Source organism: Lepus europaeus, chromosome 7, assembly GCF_033115175.1.
Source record: "Lepus europaeus isolate LE1 chromosome 7, mLepTim1.pri, whole genome shotgun sequence".
NCBI lineage: Eukaryota > Metazoa > Chordata > Mammalia > Lagomorpha > Leporidae > Lepus > Lepus europaeus.
In genome coordinates, this window is record NC_084833.1 from 73,328,100 (window position 1) to 73,345,429 (window position 17,330).

Sequence of the window (17,330 nt, forward strand, 5' to 3'; positions counted from 1 at the left end):
GAATATAACCCTACCATACAACCCAGCCATCCCACTCCTTGGAATTTACCCAAAGGGAATTAAATTGGCAAATAAAAGAGCTGTCTGCACTCCAATGTTTATTGCAGCTCAATTCGCAATAGCTAAGACCTGGAGTCAACCTAAATGCCCATCAACAGAAGACTGGATAAAGAGATTATGGGATATGTACTCTATAGAATACTATACAGCAGTCAAAAACAATGAAATCCAGTCATTTGCAACAAAATGGAGGAATCTGGACAACATCATGCTGAGTGAAATAAGCCAGTCTCAAAGGGAAAAATATCACAAGTTTCCCTGATCAGTGACAACTAACCGAGCACCAAAAAGGAAACCTGTTGAAGTGAAATGGACACTATGGGAAACAGTGACTTGATCAGCCCTTGTCCTGACTGTCAATGAACAACTTAATACTTTATTCTTTTCAGTATTTTTTTATTCTACTTAATAGTATTGATTGAACTCTTTAATTAACACACAATTATTCTTAGGTGTTTAAAGTTAACTGAAAAGTGATCCCTGTTAAATATAAGAGTGGGAACAAGAGAGGGAGGAGATGTACAGTTTGGGACATGCTCAATTCCACTTGCCCCAAATGGTAGAGTTAGAAATGTGCCAGAGGATTCCAATTCAATCCCATCAAAGTGGCATGTACCAATGGCATCTTACTAATCAAAGTGATCAGTTTCAGTTCACAATTGAACATAATGATAGGTCTAAGAGTTAAAGGGACCACATAAACAAGACTATTGTCTGCTAATACTAACTGATATAATTAAAAAGAAGAGAACTATCCAACATGGGAAGCGGGATACACAGCAGACTCATAGAATGGCAGTTGTCCAAAATGGCACTCTGGCCTCAGAATCAGCCCTTAAGACATTTGGATCTGGCTGAAAAGCTCATGAGAGTATTGTAGGCATGGAAAGCCAAGACACTGTGGCAAAACAAAAAAAAAAAAAAAAGAAGAAGAAGACCTAAATGAAAGATCTCTGTGAGTGAGATCCCAGTGGATAGAAGACCATCAAAGAAGGTGGTACCTTTCTCTGAAGGGAGGAGAGAACTTCCTCTTCGACTATGACCTTGTCTAAATAAGATCAAAGTTGGAGAACTCAAGAGGCTTCCATAGCCTTGGCAACTCATGACAAGAGCTTCAGGTGATTACTGACACCATAAAGAAGAGTGTCAATTGTTAAGTCAGCAACAGGAGTCACTGTGTACTTACTCCTTATGTAGGATCTCTGTCCTTAATGTGTTGTACAATGTAAATTAATGCTATAACTAGTTCTCAAACAGTACTTAACATTTTGTGTTTCTGTGTGGGTGCAAACTGTTGAAATCTTTACTTAGTATATACTAAATTGATCTTCTGTATATAATGATAATTGAAAATGAATCTTGATGGGAATGGAATGGGAAAGGGAGCAGGAGATGGGAGGGTTGTGTTTGGGAGGGAAGTTATGGGGTGGAAAAAGCCACTGTAATCCAAAAGCTGTATTTTGGAAATTTATATTTATTAAATTTAAGTTTAAAAATATATTAAAAAAGAAAAAAAAAGAAAGTATATTTTCCCCTTTTTCAGGCTTATGCTATGGAACAGTCATTTCAAAGAAGATGGCAGCCTGGTTCACACTCTATAATATGCTTCTTGGAGGGAGTAACTCTCAATCACATTTGCCTCTCTTGCTAACAAATAAGCTCTTTGAGGTCTAAGAGCATCTCACTTGCCAACTATTCACAGAAGCTTATACCTGTCACAGTGGGGAGGATCAGTTCCCTCCTGCTCAATGAAAAAAACTTCAATTCCAGGCACTACCATGGGCATTCAAAGCATATGTGTAGCATGAGAAGTTTAGGAGTGAGATAATAATTGGAAACATTTTCAGAGAGAGGAGAGCACACGAGAAATAATTAAAGGAACAGAGGGGGCTGATGCTTAGAGAGATTCTGGGGGAGGAAGTGGACATTGGTTTCTCAAAGCCTGTCAGATGAAGATAAACTTGACCAGTAAAAATAATTACCATTAATAGCTAACTCTTGTAGAATACTTATTATGACAGGGTACTACTTAAGTACTTTCTTTTGTCCTTGTGAACTATTTTAGTCTTCATCACCATCCTATAAGGATGGATTACTATCATCCCTTTTATTCAGATGGGCATACTGAGGCATAGCAAGATTAACTCAGTGGTTCACTTCACAAAGCTGATGTGTTTAAGCCTAAATGACTGCAAAGCCCACACTTGGTAAGAATGGTGAGGTGGAAATTATACTAGAAGAGAATTTAAATCAATGTAACGGAATTCTTTCTGACAGTAATGTTCAAACTTTAGAGGATTAAAGGGCCTATCTTACTAAAGGCAAAATATAAAAACTTGGTGTGTAGAAATGTCAGTCTTGGCCATTAACATTTATGATCGCTGATTTTAGAAAAGCAAGTTTAAGTGCTATGGGTCACCTAAAATCTAATTTGTTATTATAGAATTTTCTTTTATAAAAAAAGGATTACTTTAGTTATTTGAATTGCAGAGTTTTAGAGAGAGAAATATCATATTTTCTTTTTATATTTCACAAGATAACTAGGATTCTTCAAGTGATTAAAAACAGTCAGGTATAAAATGCCAAATGAAAAATCTTAAACCAACAAATATTTTAGCCCTTTAGACCTCAGCATTTCAGATTCCAGATTCTCCTATACTGCAGTTAAAATTAAAGTGGTCAGGAGACATGTCAGTTAACATTCTGTTAGTGGCTACAAGTGTCCTTTGAGGAAAATTTTTTAAATGATGGAATCACAATAAACTACTTAGTTACAATGGAATTATTAAACCATAGCTTAGTGCACTGGTTTGGATAGCAACAAGCTGTCTTTCTCTAGAACTTGAGATACTTGTAGGTAGGGGGCTAGCTTTTAGAGAGAAAATATATCATTGTGGAAAGTGGACACCTGTTATAGACTTATGACCTTGAACAAACCACAGATGTCTGGGAACTTTAGTTTTCTAATCACAATTAGTGATTCTAGACACTGAACCCTATTGCTATCATCATGGGACTCATATACCTGATTTTTGAGATGCTCGTTTTTGCTACTCCCAGATATTTCTGCTTTTCTACTTCCACGACTGTCAGTGGAAAAGTGACGTGCTTGGACTGATGAGATGTGAGTACTTTAAAGGATTGGTGATAACTCCAGAGATAAACTTGACATTCTGACTGATTCATTAATGTGAACACAAGAAGATGGAGCCTTTGTCACTGTGATGGTCTGTCTGATGCGTCGACTGACAGAAAATACAGAGGATAAGCTGTTTTAGCTCACAGTCTTGCAGGCTCAAGGTCTGAGTGGCATGGTGCAGGTCTGGGCTGTGGCATGGGACTCAGCAGTTACCAGCATGAAAACAGAGGAAGGATCATGTGGTGCACCAGGAATCACAGAGAGGACCTGGGCCCTGAATTAGTCAGTTCTTCACTACTACACCAAAATACTGAGGAAACTAAATCTACAAAGAGAAAAGGTTGTTTAGCTCCTAGTTTTGAGGACTCAATTCCAAGACTGGGGGTCCCCTTGGTTCAGACTCTGGTATGTGTGGCAGGTGGCAATTGCAGAACATAAACAGGAAGAAACACGTGGTGAGCCAGGAAGCAGAGAGGTTGGTCCCAAGTTGGTTTTTATAACCAACCCCTCAGGAGAATTACATTGCAAGTGACCTAATGACATCCCACTAGGCCCACCTCCTAAACATTTGAATCAGGTCAAACTCCCACCCCTTTTAGTACCATTAACTTTTCATTTTGAGGTATGAAATCCTGCATGAGTTCAGTAGCCAAACATGCCAAACTCATTATGGTTAATGGAGAGAACAGTCTTGTCTTCACAAATTTTAACAATTTATCAAAAACTTGAAATGATTTCCACTTTTTTATTGCTCTGCAAAACTGTGAAAATATGTACTAAATGGAAATACTAGTGTTTTTATTTCTCCTCTTTGTAGTTTTCCTTTTCCTTCCTTCCAATTGAAGCAGGTGCTAATTGTAGGGGAAAGAGGGGAAGGCAAGGTTCAAATCAGAAGAGGCCTGCAACAATTCCCCTGCTTTTGTTAAAAAAAAAAAAATCCTAAGCCCTCAGGAGAAATGAAAGGCGTGTGCATGAAGGAAAAAGAAATGAGATCTCTCTGGAGGCAGACAGTCTTTGTGAAGAAGAAATAGAACTGAGATTTACCAGGGTAGGCATTTGGCTTAATAGTTCTGCTGGTTAGGATGAGTGTGTCCCACATCAAAGTCCTTGGGTTGGATTCCTGACTCCAGATTCCTGGTAATGCACACCCTGGGAGGCAGCAGGGAACCACTCAAGTAGTTGAGTTGTGTTCCTGCCACCCACCTAAGAGACCTGAATTGAGTGTTCAGCACATGAATTTTACCCCTGACCATTATGGACATTTGGAAATTGAACCACTGAGTGGGAATGTCTTCTTTGTCTCTCTCTTTGCCTTTGAAATAAAAACAAATCCTTTTTAAATGAGACTTCCCAAATTGTGGGTAGAAAGTGGAGAGAGAATAAGAGAATGGACGAGAATAAGAGAAAAAAAAATATAACTTTAAGAAATGAAGTTTTTAAGTGAAGTCTAAGAAGCTGAAGCCCTATGAATTTTCCTAAAGATTCTTTTATCCTGCTAGGTCACTTCTGTTTAGTTGCCAGTAACAAAAGCCCCAATTCAAACCAACGCCAAAAAAAAGGTGTTAATTATTTTATGTAATAAAAAATTCAGAAGGAGGGGTTGTGAGATGGCTTGATTCATGGTCTCAAGACATCATCAAGTGTTTTCTCACTCAGTTTATCTATTCTGCCATCTAAAATGCTGACCTCATTCTCATGTTGGAATCCCCTGCAGTCATAAAATGAATCCAAACTGCCATCCCAGCTATAGGCTTCCTCAGTCCATTGTGGAAAATGCTAGGTTTCTGTCTCAGAATTCTAAGGGTCATGAAATTAATCCTGATTGTACTGTATTAAGCTGCACACTCACTGACGATATAGGACAGGATAGTGGGATGTGTTCATTGGTCTAAATCAATAAAGATCCATCACCAGAAATCAGAGTCACATTAATTTCCAGCAAGACATACAGGTTATGATGGGAAAGACAGACATCTGAATAAAAATCTGGGACAATAAAGAATGTAAAGGGGCTGTAAGAATAAAATAGGAAGATAACCAACATGAGAAGCATTTGGTAAAAACTGATCCACTGGAAAAGATGACTCAAGGAAGGGCAATGGGTGTTGCAGCAGTTACTTGTAAGGATAGATGACCAAGCAGTGTGTGGGTTGTCTTGTCACTGTGTAAGAATACACAACTGTGGGATAATTCTGGATACAGTTGAAGTGGTTGGGAGAAACGTACTAAGAATAACTGAGGTTATTTTTCTGCCATCCCAAGAGTTGAGGTACAGAAAAATACAGCCATATCAGCTAAGGCTTTTGTCAGATGCAAATAACAATATCCTACTTTTTACCTATCTTTTACCACCTTTCAGGATCTAGTATTTTGTGACACAGGCATGACTATTGGGCCTCTCTCTGCACTTCTTGCAGGGTCTTTGCTATTTGCAATATTCTAAGGATTCAATGGTTCCATTAAAATCCTGAACTCTCAGGATATCCCTGAGTTAGAACTTACTACACTACACTTCCCTTTCCATCAACAGCTTGTTCATACAAGTCATGGAGATAGATCTATTATGATTAGAAACTCAAATTAGGGATGCTAAAGCTTTGCCATTGGGATGGTATTAAGATACAGGGTTTTAGAGGTGACTAATGTAAGTAAAGCATTGCCTTCATGAATGGATTAATGCTGTAAAGTCAGGAGGGGGTTAGTTATCTTGAGCAAAAGTTTTTATGTTTGACCACCCCTCTTGCTCCCTCTTCCTGACTTGTGCTTGTTTGCTTTCTGCCACATTAAAATACAGCACGAAGATCCTTGCTGGATGCCAACACCTGGTTCTTAGACTTTCTAGCCTCTCTTCCCATGAGCCAAATAAACGTTTCTTTATAAATTACCCAGTTTGTGGTATTTTTTTATAGCAAAAGAAAATGGACTATGACACCTTTCTGGTGTAAATTTTGCTTAAAAGTGGTTAGTTTTAGAAGTACTGTTACACTACTATTATATATGCTGGCAATAATCAATCAGGGGCCATGTCAAAGAAAGATGGGAGGAATAGTATAACAAGTGATTCACAGATGAAAATACATTGGCCAGTTTAGAGGATGTGAGGGCACTAAGGCTTGGACTAATGAACTAGAAGACAGCACTTGTTAACAATCTGGTGACACAGGGTTTGTGAGGTGAGAGAAGGGAGATAACTCAGCTGGGAGCTTATAGAGAAAAATGGAGAAGATTTGAGTCAGCAGCTGGATTTCAGCTTACATGCATTTTGTGCCAATTCATCTAAATCAGCCTTTTAAGGTATGTTTACCAGGCACACTTGAATCCTGAGACTTTGAAGCTTACATCTAAAGAAAAGTTAGATTAATGACCCCCAAATATCTGTAAAGCACATTTTGACACTCAATATTTTTCTGACATCTGATTCCAATGGTTAGGACTGCAACAAACTTCCCACACATTCAAAAGCCTGCTGGTTCTCAAACCAGCAAAGTTTCTAGTCAATAGAAACCCAAATTCATAGGCCTTTCACTAGCTATTTTTTTAGTTGCCACCTTTTGTTATTGCTCTTTTAGTCTTGGGTGTTGGTACACAGTAATGGGTTACTTTAAAAGAGACAGTAGGTGTAAGCTTGGGGTATTAAGGTTTATTGCAACCTGGCAGCACTGTTCTATTGGAGAGCTTTGCTTTATGGTCTTATCTCAGTGATGAAAGACATGATTAGAATTTAGAAAAGGTGAAGGATCTAAGTAAGGCAATATTTATTTTGAGAACAAGCTATGTAACTTAATTTTTTGTATTGCCAAACTAGTTCAAATGTATTTTTCCAAGAGGAGGGCTTGTACAAATGTATCTTGGAGTTTTATTTTAGTTATCACTGTGCTGAACTTATTGGGTAGGTGGTGTCTGGTTGGGTCCATTAGACCCAGTCACAAGAAGAAATCAGATGCTTCTCTCTCTCTCTCTCTGGCTCTGCCTCTCTGTAACTCTGCCTTTCAAGTACTTAAATAAATCTTTTTTTTTTAAAGGCATCATAGCATCTGAAACAAATATCATATTTTCAAGCTATTGGAAATAAAAAATAAAAACATTGTAACTGCTTGTCTGTTGTGAAACAATTCCCGTGAGTTAATAGAAAGAAAGATAGAGTTGGAAACAATATTAGGTTATTACAGAAGTTATAGCTGCAAACTCAAGGGCAGATTCCATTTTTGTACTTAATGAACTTTAAATATACATTGGAAGAGATCACTTAATAAACTTATTTAACAACTGTAGGCACACACAAAATCACACATGAGAAAAATGCACCAGCTCTTTGTAGAATCAGATTTGTGACATCTTTCAAAAAAGTAGGGCTTGGACAAATGTGTGTGTATAAAATTTATAACAATTTATAATGTTGGGCATCTAGGAAGTCGCATATATTGTTTCTGTTTTCACCAAAATTCTGTGAGGTAGATATTAGTATCCCATTCATTTTGAAGAAAACTGAAACTGTAAGAGGTTAAATAACTTAGTCAAGGTTACACAGGAAGTCACTGATCCTGGATTCAAAACAAAGCTAAGTTCAAAGACTGCTTCTTTCTACTACCCATATAAGCCTATGTTCATTCCCTAAATCTTGAAATACCTCGGTGAAAACTAATGAAAGCCCGATCAAAATCCACATTCTCTAAATACTGACTTTTTTATTTGGGTGATATCTATGTGCTTATGTAAATGTGTATATACCTCAAACATACTTTAAAAATACATTGATAATTGAACATTAGTAAACTTTAAAGTTTCCTTAAGAAACTTACCTATTATAAAGTTATTTAAACTAAACTAGAATAGTATTTTCCTACAACTGAATATATAAAATTGAAACCCTATCAAATATGTGTTTGAATTCTTTTTAAAATGAATTTTATAGATTTATAATAATTGAACATATTTATGTGATATAGTGTGATGTTTCAATATATGTAAAGTTCACATCAGAATTATTAATTAGCATTTTCATATCTTTAAACACTTTTCATTTCTTTGTTTTGGGAATCTTCAAATTCCTCTCTTCTAATTCTTTATGAAATATATAATAAATTGATATGACTTACAGTCATCCTACTGTGCTATAGAACATATTCCTCCTGTGCAATTGTATTTTGGTATCTTATCCCACTTCCCTCTTTCCATCCTCCCCAGTACCCTTCCTAACCTTTGGTGATTCTATTGTATTCCATATTACTATGAAACCAATGTTTTTAGCTTCCACATCTGAGCAAGAATATGTGATAATTGTCTTTTGGTGACTGGTTTATTTCATTAAACATAATACTCTTGAGATGGACTCTGGTTTTTATTATTTTTGCTATTAATTGAAAATAGCTGAAGAGACCTAGAAAAAAAGGAATTTAGGAATCCAAAGCTTCTAGATTATTTGCAGTAATACATCCTTAATTCTACTGGAATTTAGGGAGTTTTATCCAAGATCAATAAAGTAAGATAAAAAAAATTTGGCCTAAGTGAATCAGACTCCATTGACTTTCTATTTAAATTGGTATCTGGATAAATCTATAGCTACTGTCAGAAAACAATTATAATGGGTCACTTCTTATCTGGCAGTTAACAAACACCATTTTCAAAATTCTCAAATTACCCACCTTATATCCAAAATATTCTTGATCTGTAGGAATTTTTAGAATATTATAAATCTCAGTCATTTCTCTGTATCTTATAAATCTATTCATTTTGACATAGGTGACATACTACTAACAAAAATGAATGATTTATATTTGGAGAAATGGTCCAGATTTTAGTTAACAATTTCTTCCCATTACTTGCAAAAGAATATCACTGACTTGTCAGACAGAACATTCAAATTGTACCACATGGCCATACATTTTGCAGCTGTCAGGAAAGCACTCCAAATGTTCTGTCTTGCTGTTTTTTTTTTTTTTTTATCTTTTTTTTTCTTTTTTTTTTTTGGTGAGGGTGGAGGGGTGTTGAAGGAGGTGACAGTCACTTCAACAACTTAGCTAAATTGTAGTCATGCATGCTGGTCGGGGTTATGAAGGCATGGTGAATCTATTATCCATGCTGGGTCAACTAGCTTCTCTTGATATCAGTCATGTTGGAGTTACATAACTTATTAACTCCATACATGGAGAACTGAAAAATCACTCAGAAACATGAACTTTACTCAGCTACCTTTGCTAATATCACAAGAGCCCAGAGTGTCAGGAAAGTTTGAGATAGCACAGGTGTTTGAGAGGCTCACCTTGTGGCAATAAAATGAATCTGCTGGATGCTTTTATATATTTCCTAATATTTTGATTTATACTTTTTTTCTGTCACTGTTGGCATATTTTAGCAACTTATTACATATTTGTCTTAAATGGCATTCCAGTATATTTCCCCAATTCTATTAAATCTGTACACAATGTTGCAGACAAATGCTCTTTTTAAAACACAGATGAAATTACGTCATTGTCATGCTTAAAATTGTGGAAGGCTTTATGTTGTGTTTAGGATAAAATTCAAATCCTTTGGTATGTTATCCAAGGCGTCCTTGTTCCCTGCTCTCTTTACATCTCCAGGCTAGCTAGCCTCTCTTTGAGTCCTATTTCATAGACTAAAATGCAGTCATTCTGAATGAATTGCAGTTTCTTGAGCATGTTACTTTTCCATGGACCCCTGAGCATCTGCACCCACTACATCTGTTTGCAAGATCTTCTTCCACTCCTTTTACATGGTTTCTTCTCACCTATTATAAGCCAGTGTACATATAACGCCACAAGGAATTACTCCATTATTTTTTTTTCTTTTTTCTTTTCTTTTCTTTCTTTTCTTTTTTTTTTTTACAGGCAGAGTAGACAGTGAGAGAGAGAGACAGAGAGAAAGGTCTTCCTTTGCCGTTGGTTCACCCTTCAATGGCCACCGCGGCTGGCGCACCACGCTGATCCGAAGCCAGGAGCCAGGTGCTTCTCCTGGTCTCCCACGCAAGTGCAGGGCCCAAGCACTTGGGCCATCCTCCACTGTACTCCCGGGCCACAGCAGAGAGCTGGCATGGAAGAGGGGCAACTAGGACAGAATCTGGCGCCCTGACTGGGACTAGAACCTGGTGTGCCGTCGCCGCAGGCGGAGGATTAGCCTAGTGATCTGCAGCGCCAGCCGGAATTACTCCATTCTGTACCAGGTATTCACAGCACTCTGTACTTCATGACTTCTACTTCTATTTGATTCTCTATGTCCTTGAACAGATAGTAAAATTCTATAAAAGAAGACTTTGCCCAGAACCTGCAGTTAGTAAGTGCTTAATGATTGAATATACATATGATATTTGTAGCACTCACTGTCTTTGGCAAATGGAGGCAATGCATTGAACAATGCTGATGTAAAAAGGAGTCATCACCTTGTCCTTAAGTTGACCATTGAGTTTTCATTTTCTTTTTATGTCATCATGATAACATAAATCTATGATAAAATTCCTTCCATCAAGAAGTTCATAGACTGGTAGAAAGGACAGACTTTTTTCATAATTTAACGTGGTATCTTCTTTACTGACGTTAGTTTATAAAGAAGCACACTAATTGAAAGGGAAATAAAGGCAAGTTTCCTAAAGGAAATGGCATTTGAGATTTATTTCGAGGTCAGCCACTCAGTTGTAAAGAGCCTAGCATCTCTTGGACATGGAACTGAATCCCAGCTTCAAGCCTCACTAACACTATGACTTCTGACAAATGGTTTATTCCCTGAATGTCACCATTTTAATATGTAAAACTGAGTTAGCAATATGTATACAGAGATGTTATTAACTGTGATTAGTTTATTGCTAATTTACAGAAATTCAATTTAGAAAATGTATAAACTTCAAATGTATATAGCAAGGACCATAACTTCTTTATTATTGGATGGCTGGCATATAGCAAAGTAACAGAAAATAAAGTAGCTATAAAAGAATTTCTCATTAGATTAATGCAAATAGTTTATTGAGACTAGAAACCTATGTTTTATTATAAACATCATTCTTCAATGATATTAATAATACTTTTAAGAACTACTGTTAATCAAAGGAAAGACTAAGCATCACTATGTACAGTGTTTGAAATCTCTACATTTACTCACTTATTCATCACAGAATCCCTATGCTGTAATTGCTCTAGTCTCATTCACAGATGTGAAAACTGAGCAACAAAGAGGTTAAGTATGCACTTCAAGGTCACCTGATCAGCAAGTGGCAGAGCCAGTGTTTCAAACCTAGATTCCAACCAGGACTTCATATGTATTCTATTGTTCTTCCATCGCCAAAGCCTGGTATAATTCAGTCATAAGCCAAAGATTCATTGAGTGTATACTACATTCCAGACACTATTCTAGGCAGAGTAGAAGTAATTACATATTTATATATAGCATATATTTTGGGGGAGATACAGATGTTAAAAAATAAACAATAATAAAGTTCAGATAGTGGTAAGTACAATTAAACAATGATAAAGCTAGGTAATAGGAAAAAGAATAATGGAAATGTTGGCATGAATTTAAACAAGATAGGGAAGACTTTTCTGAGGGGGTTACAGATTGAACAAATACTCAAATGATTAAAAGAACAAGCCATGTAATTCTTTTTTTTTTCTTTTTTGACAGGCAGAGTTAGACAGTGAGAGAGAGAGACAGAGAGAAAGGTCTTCATTCTGTTGGTGCACCCCCCAAATGGCCACTGTGCTGATCCGAAGCCAGGAGCCAGGTGCTTCCTCCAGGTCTCCCATGCAGGTGCAGGGCCCAAGCACTGGGCCATCCTCCACTGCCTTCCTGGGCCACAGCAGAGAGCTGGACTGGAAGAGGAGCAACCGGGACAGAATCTGGTGCCCTGACTGGGACTAGAACCTGGTGTGCCGTCGCCGCAGGCGGAGGATTAGCCAAGTGAGCCCGGTGCCGGCCATGTAATTCTAAAAGGAGATTCTTTTCTAGGCAGATAAGTATGTAGAAGCTTTGAGGTGGGAAGAACTTGGCTTTCTGAGAAATGTCAGTATCAGTGTAGCTACAGTGAAATGTGTGAAGAGTTGAAGATGAGGACATAATGTTGGAAAGAAATGCAAGGGCTCACATTATAGAAGACATGTAGGTGGTGATAAGTGCAATGATCACCTGTTAATAATAAAATTCTTATAACCTGGTTTATATTTTGAAAAAGATTACTCTGGTTATTCCAAGTAGAATAGTGAGGCAAAATGGAAGCTGTTACAGTTGCAGGCATGGGGTGATTTTAGCTTCCACTGAGATTTAGCAGAGCAAGTGGTTAAAATAGGATTGATTTTTGAAGTGTATTTTATGGTTGTACCGGCATGATTTGCTCATGGACACTAAGAAAAATAATGATTAAGACTTTTAAGATATTTTGATCTGGTAAGGGAAATAATAGAACTAATTAACCAAGATAAAGAATATTAGGGTAGAAGCAGCTTCGGCTCTGAGGGAAGGAATGGGGGGAAACAGGATTCTTGTTATCAAAACAAAATCACAAACTGGGCAGTTAGCTCTGTGCATTTGTAGCTCAGGGGAGAGACTGACCAAGATTTCAAATTCAGTTGGAGGAAAAGTCAGCAAGGAGAAAGAGAAGGTATGCTAATGAGTTGGTATTCCTGCATTTGTGTGTGTGTGTGTCTGTTTTTGTTTTTTATTTGAGAGAGAGAGATACCCCACCTGACGGTTCACTTCCCAAATGCCCACAATATCCTACAGCTGGGCTGGAGCCACAGCCAGGAGCCAGAAACTCAATCCAGCTCTCCCACATGGGCAGCAGGAACCTGGGTACTTGAAGCATCACTGCTGCCTCCCAGGGTCTGTAGTGGTGGAAAGCTGGACTACAGAGCTGGAGCCAGGTATCCAACTCAGTACTTCAATGTGGGATGTGGGCATCCTGATCACTAGGCTCAATGCCTTCTCCCAGTAGTTGACATTTAAAGCCATGGGTCTGCATCAGATCACTTAGGGATTATGGAGAGTTTGAAAAGGGGTCTGTTTGCTAGGTAGCTGGAGTGCTCCAACATTTAGTGGAGGAGCCAGCAAGGCGAGAGAGAGAAGGGCAGACCATGAGGTTCCAAAAGAACAGAAGATGTTTTGTTCTGAAAGTTAAAAAATTAACATCTTGGAAGAAGGAAGCAGTGACAGCTATGTCAAATCCTGCAGGGAAGACTCAGGGCTGAAAACTGATGACTGAATTTAGCAAGATGAAACCTATTATGACTTTGATAGGGGTGGTTTCAGGACTATTGTGGGGATGAAAATTGGAAATAGGTTGATATAAGAAAATTAATAAAGTGAAATTACTGAAAATAGACAATTTCTCCAGATTTTTGGTAAAGCAAAATAGAATGTTAGGCAATAACATCCTAAATGGCAGGAGGGTAACATCAGGTCAAGTGATGGATAATTTTTTTAAAGAGGAAATACATTACATCATGTCTGTGTTAAAGCTCTCCTGGAAGAAGAAAGAAAGGAATTGACATTGAAAAGAGTAGAAACTGTAGAGCAAAGTCATTAACAAACAAGAGATTATGGAGTCCAGGTTACAAATGAAGAGTTGGCCTTGGAAAGGAGAGGAGAATCTTTGATTGTCATGGGGAGAATATGATAGCCAACCCCGGTGTAGGAAAGTGAGGTGATTTTCACTTGATAACTTGGATTTTCTCAAGGACAACTAAAGGGAGGTTAACAACTGAAAATGAGGATGAGGGAGTGGGTGTTTGAAATTTGAGGAGATCAAGAGGATATGCAACTGTTGTCCCAGTGATTTAAAAAGTGACTTTTTAAAATAAATGTATAAGAATAGTCAAGATGTTTATGAGAGTATATTTTAACCAATGAATAAAAATTTAAAGTGAGATGAGAGATTCCCTTAGCCATATTCAGTTGCTCAGTTGCTGACATGGAGTTTATAGGAAGGTGATTTTTTTTTAAGAATTTATTTATTTGAGAGGTAGAGTTACAGTGAGAGGGAGAAACAGAGAAAGGTCTTCCATCCACTGGCTCATTTCCCAAATGGCCACAAAGGCCAGACCTGAGCTGATCCAAAGCCAGGAGCTTCTTCTGTGTCTCCCATGTGGGTGCAGGGGCCCAAGCACTGGGGCCATCTTCCACTGCTTTCCCAGGCCACAGCAGAAAGTTGAATTGGAAGAGGAGCAGCTGGGACTAGAACTGTTGCCCATATGGGATGCCAGCACCATAGGCGGAGGATTAACCTACTGCGACACAGTGCTGGCCCAGGAAGGTGTTGTTTTAAGTGAGGCATTTTAACCAGGACCAGTGTTTTGCCAGTGAGCACAAAAACAGAGGGGAGAAAAAAGTTGAGTTGATGAGAAGGAGAATTAGGATGAATGACCAGGTACTATGCTATAGGATAGGAGGGAAAAGGAGAGCATAAATAATAGTGAAATCCTGGGAAGAGGGGTGAAATCCATAATTCAAGGTCTGAATGGATTGAAGAATCATTGGAGAGGAGGACTGTAAGAAATGATAAGGAGAGGGATAAGAAGGTATTGAGAAAAGATGATGTCTGACGTAGCAGCATCGGAGGGGTACACAGAGTGACAGTGGCAAGTGGAGGAAGAAAGGAAAGGGAATGATATGCTCAAGATAAGAAAGCATGTGAACATCAGAACCCAGACTAGGGCAATCCTCTTACTTGCACTGAATGTTGATTTCACATCAACACTTGCCTGTAGTTAATTTTTTGGCCTGTGAATCCAGGATAACTAAATGGTATTCTATTCCAGATGTTTAATTGGCAAGGGTGCATGTAAGGAGAAGTGTTGCCCTCGTGGGCATGAGAGCTGTTCAGAAGAATTCTACATTTTTATTTTACACTGTACACCACAAATCATATAGCCAGTTCTAGAAAGATTAATGATTTAGAAGAAATGTATTCTTTTCTTCTCATTTGGCCTAATTTTCCATAAACCTAATTTTTCTCTAGCATGCCATTAAAATTTTATAAAAAGTCCATAATGGAAGTTTTAAAGAACCTATCTGTCAGACAACTAACTTTCAATGTAAATTTCCTTTTAAAACCACTTACATTTAATGAAAAATTAGGCTGAAAATGAAAAATTCCCGTACTCATGAATGTGAATAATCAGGAAACTAAAAAGGAGATAAAACTTAAAGTATAAATCTAGAGCCTTAATTCATACTTCTTGGAGAAAACATCTTACATTTTTATTTCTTATTATAAATGTATCATGTGTATATTAGAAGGCACAATAAGTAACAATAAATAAAAAGAAGAAACTAAAAACTTATCACAAATCCTTAATAAGAATTTTTTGTTGTATATCCTTCCAGTTTTTATGCATGTATTTCTTTTCTTTTTAAAAGTGTGCTTGTTTATTTATTTGAAAGACAGAAACACTTATTAAATAAAAGTTTTCTTAAAAAAATAAAAGACAGAAACACAGAGAGAGAAGGGAGGGGGAAGAGAGAAAGAGTGAGTGAGAGAGAGAGAGAGAGAGAGAAAGAGATCTTCTATCTGCTGGCTTACTCCCCAAATGGCCTCAAGGGCCAAGCCAAGAGCCTGAAGCTTTTCTGGGTCTCCCTTGTGGATTCAGGGGCCTGAGTACTTGGGGCATCTTCTACTGCTTTCCAGCGCATTAGCAGAGAGCTGGATCAGAATTAGAGCAGCTAGCGTTCTAACCCGCACCCATACGGGATGCTGGCACTGCAGGCAGAGGCTTAACCTTCTTTGACATAGTGCTGGCCCCTTTATGCACGTATTTCTGAAGCTATATTATGTATGTATAGCTATATGCTTATTGGATTATATATTTTTTTCCTTTGATGTCATTTTAATTATTCATTTCCTCAAAAATTTTTCTTACAGCAGTCTTGTCTCTTTAACAATTGTTCAGATTCTTTTTTTTTTTAACTTTTATTTAATGAATATAAATTTCCAGTGTACAGCTTATGGATTACAATGGCTTCCCCCTCCCATAACTTCCCTCCCACCCACAACCCTCCCCTCTCCCGCTCCCTCTCCCCTTCCATTTGCATCAAGATTCATTTTCAATTCTCTTTATATACAGAAGATCAATTTAGTATAAAGATTTCAACAGTTTGCACCCACATAGAAACACAAAGTGAAACATACTGTTTGAGTACTAGTTATAGCATTAAATCAAAATGTACAGCACATTAAGGACAGAGATCCCACATGAGGAGCAAGTGCACAGTGGCTCCTGTTGTTGACCCAACAAATTGACACTCTAGTTTATGGCGCCAGTAACCATCCTAGGCTATATTGGATTATATTTTAAATACCAATTTAAAATTTGATGCTTTAAATTCAGCAATATAAACTGATCTCTTATACTATAACTATAATATTTTTCCTAAGGTATAATTTCAATATAATTTAATGTAATTTTATTATGAGAGCATATATATATGTGTGTGTGTGTGTGTGTGCATGTGTGTGTGTGTGAAATGTGTTATTAAAAACTTATCATTTTCAACCTTCAAATAATACCAGTAAGAATAATTTTTATTTGTCCATTCCTATATGCACAATTTCTGGGTCAAAAAATGTGCTCATTTTCTAGGCTTTTGATCCATGTTTCCAATTGCTCCTTTATGGTTCCATTCATTTCCAAGACCACTCATTGGCACTGGATATTAACATTCACTTTAAATCTTTGCCAAGTGGAGAGAGAAATTTTTTTTTATTATCTTTCATTGTTTCTTAACGAAACTGAACTAGTTTTAAGATGTTTACTAGCTATTTATTTTATGATGACTATCTTGGTAATACCTTTCAGTCATTTTCTCCTAGGTGATCTTCTGTCCTTTTTGTTCGTGTGTTTACCATTTTGTATAATATCTCAATAAGTAAATGCAGTGTGGTACCAACATTCCTTAACTTGTTAAAAGCCTTAGCCAAGGTTCACCCTGTATATTTGCAGCACTCTGCAGGATTATTGTGCTTGTCACTATGGGTAGTTTTAAATTCCATTACTTTTTTTCAAAAACTAAAGAAGAAATACACGGTAACTCTAGTAATAATAATATAATACCACATAAATGCAAATATTTTGTAACATATGAAATTTATAGCCCAAATACTAATCATAAAAACATTAAGAATATGGTGCTAGACAAA

General features: G+C 37.3%; 1 protein-coding gene across 3 annotated transcripts in view; it reads right to left on the reverse strand.

Moving 5' to 3' along the window:
• Positions 1-17,330, reverse strand: part of DLG2 (discs large MAGUK scaffold protein 2) — a 2,175,716-nt gene that overhangs the window by 763,470 nt on the left and 1,394,916 nt on the right. The window lies entirely within an intron of this gene.